This window comes from Lagopus leucura, unplaced genomic scaffold, assembly GCF_019238085.1.
Source record: "Lagopus leucura isolate 7727_CA_CO unplaced genomic scaffold, USGS_WTPT01 Super-Scaffold_1, whole genome shotgun sequence".
Taxonomy (NCBI): Eukaryota; Metazoa; Chordata; class Aves; order Galliformes; family Phasianidae; genus Lagopus; species Lagopus leucura.
Window position 1 is genome coordinate 17129096 of NW_024962250.1, and position 9945 is coordinate 17139040.

The following is a 9945-nucleotide window of genomic DNA, read 5'->3' on the forward strand; positions in this document are numbered from 1 at the left end:
ATAAAAACAGTAGTTTTCTTATACTTACCTGGGTAAATTAAGATAAACTCTTAGCGCATATTTACCCTGAGGAGAGATCACTAGTGTTACAGGTAATTTACTTGTGAAGTTAGAGTCTTGTTAACTAGTATGCAGTAGATTGACTTGTAAACACAATGTGTGTTGGTTCCTCTAGAGCTTTAGCTGGCAAGTTACAGACCTACCAGACCTAGTGATTATTCTGGACAAAAGTACAAACTACGGCTTGTGATCTCTGATAATTCTGTGCCAATTTTATTAATTCTCTTGTTCATGCTCCCAGGAAAAATACCAGCTCACAAAATTACCTTGTTTCCATATGCTCGCTGTTGGTTTTATACCGGTTTGGTACCTCTAATAATATTAACACGCATTTGTCATCTTTGGAAGCAAAATGGTCTCAGATGAATTTTTCAAATTAAATTCTCATTGATTTTATGATGATAAAACTATATGATACAAAAAAAAAAGAACATAACTGTGTATTCTGAGAGATATGCTCAACCAATACCGAATAGTTCCCAAAGGGATATTCCCTTACACATGTAATGTGTAGCAGATATTAGAGAGAGCTCAGCATTTCTGAGGAGAACTTATTGTGGCCTTTCAGTACTTAAAGAGAGCTTACGAGCAGGAGGGGAATTGACACTGCATAATCTGATAGGGCAAAGGAGAAATGGCTTCAAACTAAAAGAGGGGAGATTTAGGTTAAATGTTAGAAAGAAACGTTTTACTCAGAGGGTGGTGAGGTTCTGGAACAAGTTGCCCAGAGAGGCTGTGGATTTCTGGAGGCATTTAAGGCCAGGCTGGAGGGGATCCTGGGCAGTCTGATCTAGTGGTTGGCAACCCTACCCATAGCAAGGGCATTGGAACTAGATGGCTTTAAGGTCCCCTCCAACAATAAGCCATCCTATGATTTCCTATTCCAATTAGTTTTATGAAATGCATGTGATGATTTTAGAAAAGTCTTTTATACATTTTAAGAAAAAACACAGACCCCATCTGAATGGAAATATGCTCTAGACACAGTTGTGTCATTCCTCAAGGTGAAATAATGGTATAACAACTTTCTGTTAATCTATCAAATAAGTTTACATCTGCTGCTACTGAGATAAAGACAAACTTCTACCTTTCCAGAGATGTTAAAAATTCAGTAACTAGTAGATGGAACTTTTTGAATGATGGCACATTAAATCAATAAAAAACACAGATACTACATTAAAATGTTCTTCATGTGGAACAAGTATTTGGCACAGGACATTAAAATAAGATGACTTGGAAACAAGAAGCATTTAGAAATCCTGGATCAAATGAATCTCTCCACTATCTTTATCAAAATGGAAATACATGATTTAAAGTGGTTCACTGTGTGCAAGTCATCTATGAAAATAAAGTTTGCTGTATATAATGAGTAAGAAGGAAATAATCCACAGTGTGTATAAATTAGTGGTATACTCTCCTGCTAAACTGATTTCAGTCCTGGCCATGTTATCCCAAAGAAGATTACATCCATAATTGAAGAGGATTTCAAAAAATGTTACAGAAAACAGATAAATGGCTTGGCAAATTTGATCAGCAGCTTCAATAGAGAAAAGAAGGACAGAGTAAAATACACAGAATAAAATCAAATAATAGAATACATGCCATGGAAATTCAACCTAGGGTATGCTTGCCATGAGTTACTGTTAAAGTCCAGTGCATATCAAATTTGGAAGACATATAAACTTCCATTTTATTAATTCAAATCAGCCTGCAGAAAGTTAGAAAAAAAAAGACTTTTTCTAAGCAGATTATTGCAGGTATGTTTTTGTAACTTCCACTGGTGCAACTGCCAATTGACTAAGACAGGAATTAGAATGAAAATGAAGAGAATTTCTGGTTCAAAATATATAGATGAATGTATTTTCTTAAACAAAACTCAAATTATTTTCCAGAAGTATGACTAAACACAAGCTTGATTTTTGCATCGATATATTACAACATTTCTATTACTGATACTTCTCTATTTGGAACACTGAGAGCAAGAAAATGTCTAGATTGGACTTTCTGCATGGAAAATTTTTCCAATTTGTTTGTTAGTGTAACACATATAGTAAAATTAACATTTTGTTTCTGAAAGCAGGAGGATATTCAGTGCAAAATACTTCTAATGTTTCTTTTAAGGTGCTTCATTTTAAGCTTCCATCACTTTCAATCCTTCCTAACTTACTCTACTTTGATGTAATTTGCTGCCACTGGGAGCACTACTACTAGACAACATGAATGATTGCTGTTACCATTCACAGATGTATTGTATATTCAGACAATTAGTTCTAACAAAAACATCTGTTCTCAAGTAAGCACACATGAGCAAAGGTATTAGCAAGGCTAGTGCAGCTGATCTCAGCTATAACATATTCTACAAGACTAATATGATTAAGATATTTTATCTATATAAATGCCCTTTTAAAATCTCCAAAGGAGTGTTAACCAGCTATTACAGCATTTCACAAGATCTTCATGGCACAGGGAGAAACCTTTCTCTGCTGCTATGTAAAATAAATTTTTATATGTATGTATTATTTCTCAGTAATAGTTTAGGGCTCTAAAGTTACCCCTAGATATCACTATCTTGGGGTAAGTCATATGGTACTATCAAGATATTTGTAATTCATCACACCCTTTTTGTGTTTAATAACTTTGATGTTAATCCATGAGTAGGATGTCCTTCAGTGAATGAAATCTATTTTTACAGCTGTTTTAAAATTGATTAGATTGCAGGCACGCCTACTGAAATCACTCAACCAATTGAAGAAACAGAATGAGATTTGGATTATAGGGTTTCAGATAATACCAAGTCCCTTGTGAAAGGTATGTTATTTCTTCTCTTTGTTCTGCTTTTGGAAAAGTATAGCTGTGGGATGGGTTTTTTTTTTCAATTGTATAGGTCACAGGAGTTAAAGATTTCCAAAGCAAAATCAGAGTCTGTGTTCTGAATAAAACTAATCGAGAGGAGAGTGATTTTCCGGAGTGTTTAGTATGCTATATATGATCATCGTTAGTTTCCTTTCAAGGACATATAAAGATCTTCTTTAACTGATTTTTTTTTTTTCAAAATAATTCAAGTATTTCAGTTATGGTTATTATATAACCACATCATTAGTTAGCAAAGCTCTTACAGTGAATCATGCTTCATGTTGTATTACATAATTGTTAAAGATAAGCCCCTTTTTTTTTTTTCTCTTTTTTTTTTTTCAAAGTGGCAACCAAAGTCGTTTCCTTGCAGTAGAGATTGATAGGCTGCTTCTCTTTTAACCAAATTCCTTGTGGTCAAATCAGTCCTAAGTAGAGCAACTGTTTCAGCACACACAGTTTCATCAGCTCAATCTGTAAGAAATAGTGATTTCAGAGAAAAAGAATGAGTTAATTATAGCTAAGCATTCTACTGATAAGCTTGGCATTTTTCTTTCAGGAACAATTAGGCCTACTTTTGTTATTTATGGACTGTTAAAGCACTGAAGTTTTCTTCAAGTCAGATTCGTATATACTTGTTTCCAGAGAAGTCTTTTGTTTGCAGGAAAAGATGCATGAACAAACCCTGGAAGAATACATTTCTATTATCAACAAATACATAAATCTTGAAGTTTATTTTTTACTGAAATAATGCTCATTCATCTGAAATACTTCTGTTCATTTACATTCTGTAACTTTAGTGAGTTAAAAGATGTTGACTCAATGTACCCACACTGGTGTTGACAAAATATACAAGTTTGTTTGTATGTAAATATAAGCAGGAGAGTTGATTTATATTAATATCATAAGGCTTTCAGCCCCGTCCTCTATTACGTCATGAAAAGCCAGTAATGATACAAACACAAAGTTACTGTCAAGTGAAATGAAAACCCTTTCACTAAGAATGATACATTAGTACCAGTTCCACAACAATCTGTCCTGTTTCTTTCAGTAGCATTGTTGATTTGGTTCACAGAACATTTACCACATTTGAAGATGACACAGTTTTAGAGAAAATGCAAGCATAATGGAAAACATAATTACATTCAAAAAAGTTCTTAATAGACTGAAAAGGTGATGCTGAAAAGAGGTTGCAGGAAGGAGGACCAAATGCCACAGATTTACATACAGGCAGGCAGCAAAGAGCTATGACAAGATTTGATTCTATGAGAAGGTGTTCCACTTAGTGAATGAAAACAAGGTTGACGATGTGGCCCACCTGAATTTCAGTAAAATCTTTGACACTGCCGTCCATATCATTCTTGTAGAGAAGCTGGCTGCCCACAGTTTGGGTGGGTATATGCTCTGCTGGGTGAAACACTGGCTGGATGGTTGGGCCCAAAGATTTGTGGTCAATGGAGTTAAATCCAGTTGGTGACTGGTCATGAGTGGTGTCCCCCAGGGCTCAGTACTGGGGCCACTTCTATTTAACGTTTTTATCAGTTACCTTAATGAGGGGATTGACTGCACTCTTAGTAAGTTTGCAGACAACACCAAGTTGGGAGGGAGTGTTGAGCTGCTAGAGAGGAGAAAGGCACTACAGAGGGACCTGGATAGACTGGATCGATGGACCAAGGTAAACCACATGAGTTTCAATAAGGCCAAGTGTCAGGTCTTGCATTTTGGCCACAGCAACCCCAGGCAACCCTACAGGCTTGGGGAGGAGTGGCTGGAAAGCTGCATGATGGAAGGGGACTTTGGTGTACTGATGAACAGTCAGCTGAATATGAGCCAGCAGTGTGCCCAGGTGGCCAAGAAGGCCTATGGCATCCTGGCTTGTATCAAGAATGGTGTGGTGAGCAGGACTAGGGAAGTAATCCTGTTCCTGTACTTGGCACTGGTGAGGCCCCATCTCAAGTACTGTGTTCAGCTTTGGGCACCTCAATGCAGAAAGGACATACAGGTGCTGGAGCAGGTCCAAAGAAGGGCAAGACTTGTGAAGGTCTGGAGAACATGCCCTGCGAGGAGCAACTAAAGGAACTGGGGCTGTTTAGTCTGGGAAAGAGGAGGCGGAGGGGGACACTTTATTGCTCTCTTCCAATATCTGAAAGGTGCTTACAGTGAGAGCAGGGTTGGCTTCTTCTCACTGGTGACAGGTGACAGGATGAGGGGAAATGGCCTCAAGTTGCACCAGGGGAAGTTTAAGTTAGATAACAGGAAAAACTTCTTTACTGAAAGGGTTGTGAAGCAGTGGAATAAGTTCCCTCAGGGAGATGGTTGATCCATACCTGGATCTGTTTAAAAACCGTTTTGATGTGGTGCTCAGGGACACGATTTAGCAGAATATTTTTAGTTAGGGTAATATGGTTAGGTTGTGGTTGGACTTGATGATCTTGAAGGTTTAAGTTGGATGTCAGGAAAAACTTCTTTACAGAAAGGGTTTTTCCCTTTTTTTTTTTTTTTTTTTTTTTTTTTGTATTTTCCACTCCTGAAGGAAAGTGGTACAAGTTCAAGAGGCAGAGTTAGTAGCAGAGGTTGCCCAGTTTTGGCCATATCAGTTAGGTGCATGGCTAATACAAACTCATCTGCTTTCAGATGTCTATCTCCATCAATATCAGCCAGTGACCAAATAGTAGCCAGCTGAGTTTGTGAGAGGTTTGACTGCAGAAGGACATTCCTTGTCGTGAAGGGTTGCTAAGCACTGGAACAGGTTCTCCAGGGAGGTGCTTGAGTCACAATCCCTAAATGTGTTTAAAAACCGTTTGGATGTGGTGCTCAGGGACATGATTTAGCGGAGGGTTGTTAGGGTAGTATGGTTAGGTTGTAGTCAGACTTGATGACCTTTAAGGTCTTTTCCAACCTGAGCAATTCTATGATTCTGTTATCAGCTATACAAACAGAGCCTGGGCCTGCAGAACAAGATCTGAAACAGCAAGTCTCATTCCTTGTTGCTTACGGCATGTTGAATTATTATTTTGGTCTGCTTAATACTGGTTGGAAATCCATTCAGTCATGGAGAATGATAGACATATCAAGATATGCAAATCTGAACAAAATACAGAAGAAGAGAAACTAAAACATAGAGAAAATTTGATGTATGATGTCAAGTTGAAAGAAGGGAGCTGAAACAGACTGAAAGAGGGCAGTAAGGAGAGAGTATGCTTGTAACCTACCCTGTGTTAGATATAATGAGAAAGAATAGCCTAAATTTTCAGGAAAGAAAACTTAAAATGTACGTTGTGAACCACCACATGAATGGAAAGTATAGTAACATATTGGTGTAGTTAGCCTCAGCAGATTGTAGAATCAACATTAGCTAAATGATCTATAAAGACCAGACTAGTCACTTTGTTCATCTCAAACTCAATGCCACCACTAAGTTAGTTGTTATGATTTAATAAATAATTAATGAAGTCACAGTTACAAGTCACAATTACTGACACAGTCAAAAGCAAACACTAATCTCATTTGCAAAAGTCTTATTGAAAACTTACACGTTTACATGGAACACTAAGTACAACTTATCTTTGTAAATATGAAAGTACCAGTTGCTTTAGCATGTGAGAAAGATAAATTTTCCTTCTTGGTTTGTCAGTGGTTCACCCCTATGCAACACTGAGTGTTTTAGCAGGTCGTGTTGCCATCTTACGACGTCCAGGAGACCCTGGCATTTTTAAAGATTGGGATGAAGGGAATTGAGTTGATAAAAGGAAAATTTTCACCACTGAGTTAACATTAATAAAACCAGAAAGAGTGGGACAAAAGGAGGGGAAGGGGATTTTGAATATGAATAGCTCTCAAAGATAATCTGCTGTAAAAATAAGCATGACTCCCCACTGTCAGATTCCTTTCTATTAATACAACTTGAAGTTGCAGGGCTGAACATCAGCCAGAAATTATGAAGTGTGTTTTAGCTTGACAGCTAGATATGAATAGAGTGAGAAAAACTTTTGGAACCTACTAAGTACCAGGTACAGGTATTATCATCTTTTCTGTACTTATTGTCTTAGTGCTGGCTTATCTTTTGTTTTATTATTTTTAGTTTGTAAACAAATACATTTATTTCTTCATTGTCTCAAGGCCAGTGAATTTCACTGTGGTACAAGATTATTCAAGTAAGTGCCAAACCTGCAGATGGGTATAATCAAGTATACTATCTTTTCCCAACACATTTTTAGATGTTTACATTGTTTCTGCTTTTACTGGAGAGCTGACAATGTAGAAGCTTGTGAGCTTTCAGATACTAACCAAGCAAACTATTTGAATCTGTCACAGCATCTTTAAATCCCTTGATGAATCTTTTTGGAATTAGATTTCAGAAAATACATCTGGACTAATTCAGGTAGAATTCATTCTGTTTTGCAAGAGGATGGTAAATTAGATGATTTATTATGGTCCCTTCCTATTTTCAGAAAGGCTATGGGTATATCTACCGTGAGATCAAAATAGATATTGCAGCATGAATGGTGGCACAAATTACCTTTAAGATGATTAACTTGGTCAGTAACAGCAATGACAACCTTACACAACTGCACAGGATTTCTGGCATATTATTCTAGTATGCCGTATTTCCCTGTTGTTTCTATCTCTATCATCTTCTCTTCCTCTGTGTAATGTATAAGCCCTACTACAGACTTGGCTATTATATTCCATCAAGTATATTGAAAGCTTTTTCATATAGGGCTAAATTTAAAGCAGACAAATCTTGTCCAAAGTGGATGTCCCTTTTTATATATTAAGCATACAGATCAGATTCAATTGAATTATTGCAAATTAATAAATTTGCATGGTTAGCTGAACTATGATTGCTGTCCCTGTGGATATTCCCAGTTTACAGGAGGTAAAAGGAAATGTGATATCACTTAGAATGAAATGAGAAACTGACTAATTGACTATAATATCAAGATTTACCTAGTAGCTCACTAAGAACAGCTCCTTTAGAATTCTTTCCTATGACTTCAACTAAGAAGTAACAAAATACTTATTTCAAGAAAAAGAGATTGTTTGCGAGGCTTCAGTAGATCATGGGTATTGGGGTTTTTGATCATTTTTTGAACGTTTGGTTCTATTTTTTTTTTAAACTATATTATAAAGATAATTCTTAACTAATTGATGAAAAAATTAAAGTCTATCTGTGTAAGAAGATATGGGCATTGAAAGGAATATAAGCAGTCTTCTTATTAATAGTATACTCAGTTATTCATGGCTCAGCTGACATGCATTTATTTACACCCTGGTCTCTTTATTTTTAGTCTAAGGCTTTCGTTTCTTAAGCCAGACCTTGCAGCACTAAAGGAAACAACTCAATAAAACCAATTTGGATACAATGCTCAGAACTGGTACTTAGTACAATATCCAGTGTTGGTGACATGATGTCTGGAGCCCTGCCAATGCTGATTTAGCAGTATATGCCAGCTCAGTGAGTCAGAAACAGTTTTTACATGTGCCAGCTCAATTGTGCAAGGTTGCTCAGAAAACCCTTTCAATTTTCAGGCAGAATAATTGCTGTATTTCCAATCTACTTTCCTTAGGAGAAAGGAACAAAGGAATGGAAAAGCATCAATAGAATGGCTTTTACTATAAAATTTGTAGCCTGCTATAGAAGGTCACTGTTTGAAAATATGTCTCTGTAAGTGAGTATTTAGGTCATGTGATAGTGGGTGCAACTTTCTGTCATTCAAATATGGAAGAGCAAAAATAGGAAACAGTAAGAATAAAGGTTAAAGAGAAAATTGCTTAGAAAAGAAAATATTTAGCAAAGTCTTAGAAATGCTTATGTGTAGTTCTATGTAAGTTTAGCCCACACTTCATATCTGAGGGTAAAATAGATGGAAAACAGGTATGATTCTTTTTAATATGTGGATAATGAAATCAACTAGGAACAGTATAGTTGTTGGGATAATGCTTTTCTCTGAATACAGAATGGCTTTGCAGAAAATGTCAGTTTCAGTCCAATTCCTGCACAGTTCTTCTGTTCAGCACACTATGAAATATGAAAGCAAAATTTTTAAGAACCAAGGCAAAACAGTTATTCATCATTTGCCTAGGACACCATCATTACTGGCTGGTTTCAAAAAAAGCGAATTGTAATTTAGTCTTCATGGAAACCAGAACCCATCTGGAACAGGTTTAAGTTGCTTGATTTAAAAATAGTAATAACACTGTGAAAAAGGAGGAAATCTACATTATAATAGTCACTGAAATCAGTAACCATCACTTACTGAGTACCTGTGACAAGACTGGTACAACAAAGAAAAGTTACCGTGTATTCAAATTTCCACATAAGGGGATTACAACCTCAGTAAGAGGACCAGCATCATCTGAACACCCAAACCCATGTTCCCTAACCAAAATCTAGCTACAATATCTGGTGTAGGTGGTAGGAAAAGGAAATTCTCCATTCCTACTCTTTGAATGAATAACCATCATGTGCAGTAATACTTACTTTTTCCCAAGGGATGAAGCACCTCTTAAGTTCCCAAACTTCTAATTCCAATGAGTTTCATGGTAAGGATAACTTTCTACTACTTGTTACCCTGAAAAAAATCTATCCCAGCATTTTTGTTTCTATCTTTCCTTCCTTGCCCACTTCTACCCCTGTCTCTATCAAAGCTGGCTGAACTTCCTATCTGAATTCCTTCCTAATCCTTTTTCTGTGCCTATGTTTCCTGTTTTATGTCTTACCTTTATACACTGTGATACTGTCCTTTGTCCTTATACTGATCTTTCATTTACAGAAAGTTTCCTTTCAGTGTTGTTTTGATCTAATCAAAGCAGATGGTTTTCAGTCACCAGAAGATATCTTCAGTGCATGTCAATGAAAATAACAGAGTGAATGCATTTACTTTAGGTCTAAATTTAGCTTCCAGCTTCCCTATTCCACTTGAATGATGATATAAGATACATCTAATAGTTAAATACTAGCAGATACTTTTTTTAAATTGGCATAGGCAGAGAAGATTTAATGTTGGCTAAACTGATCTTAAAGATGTGTTG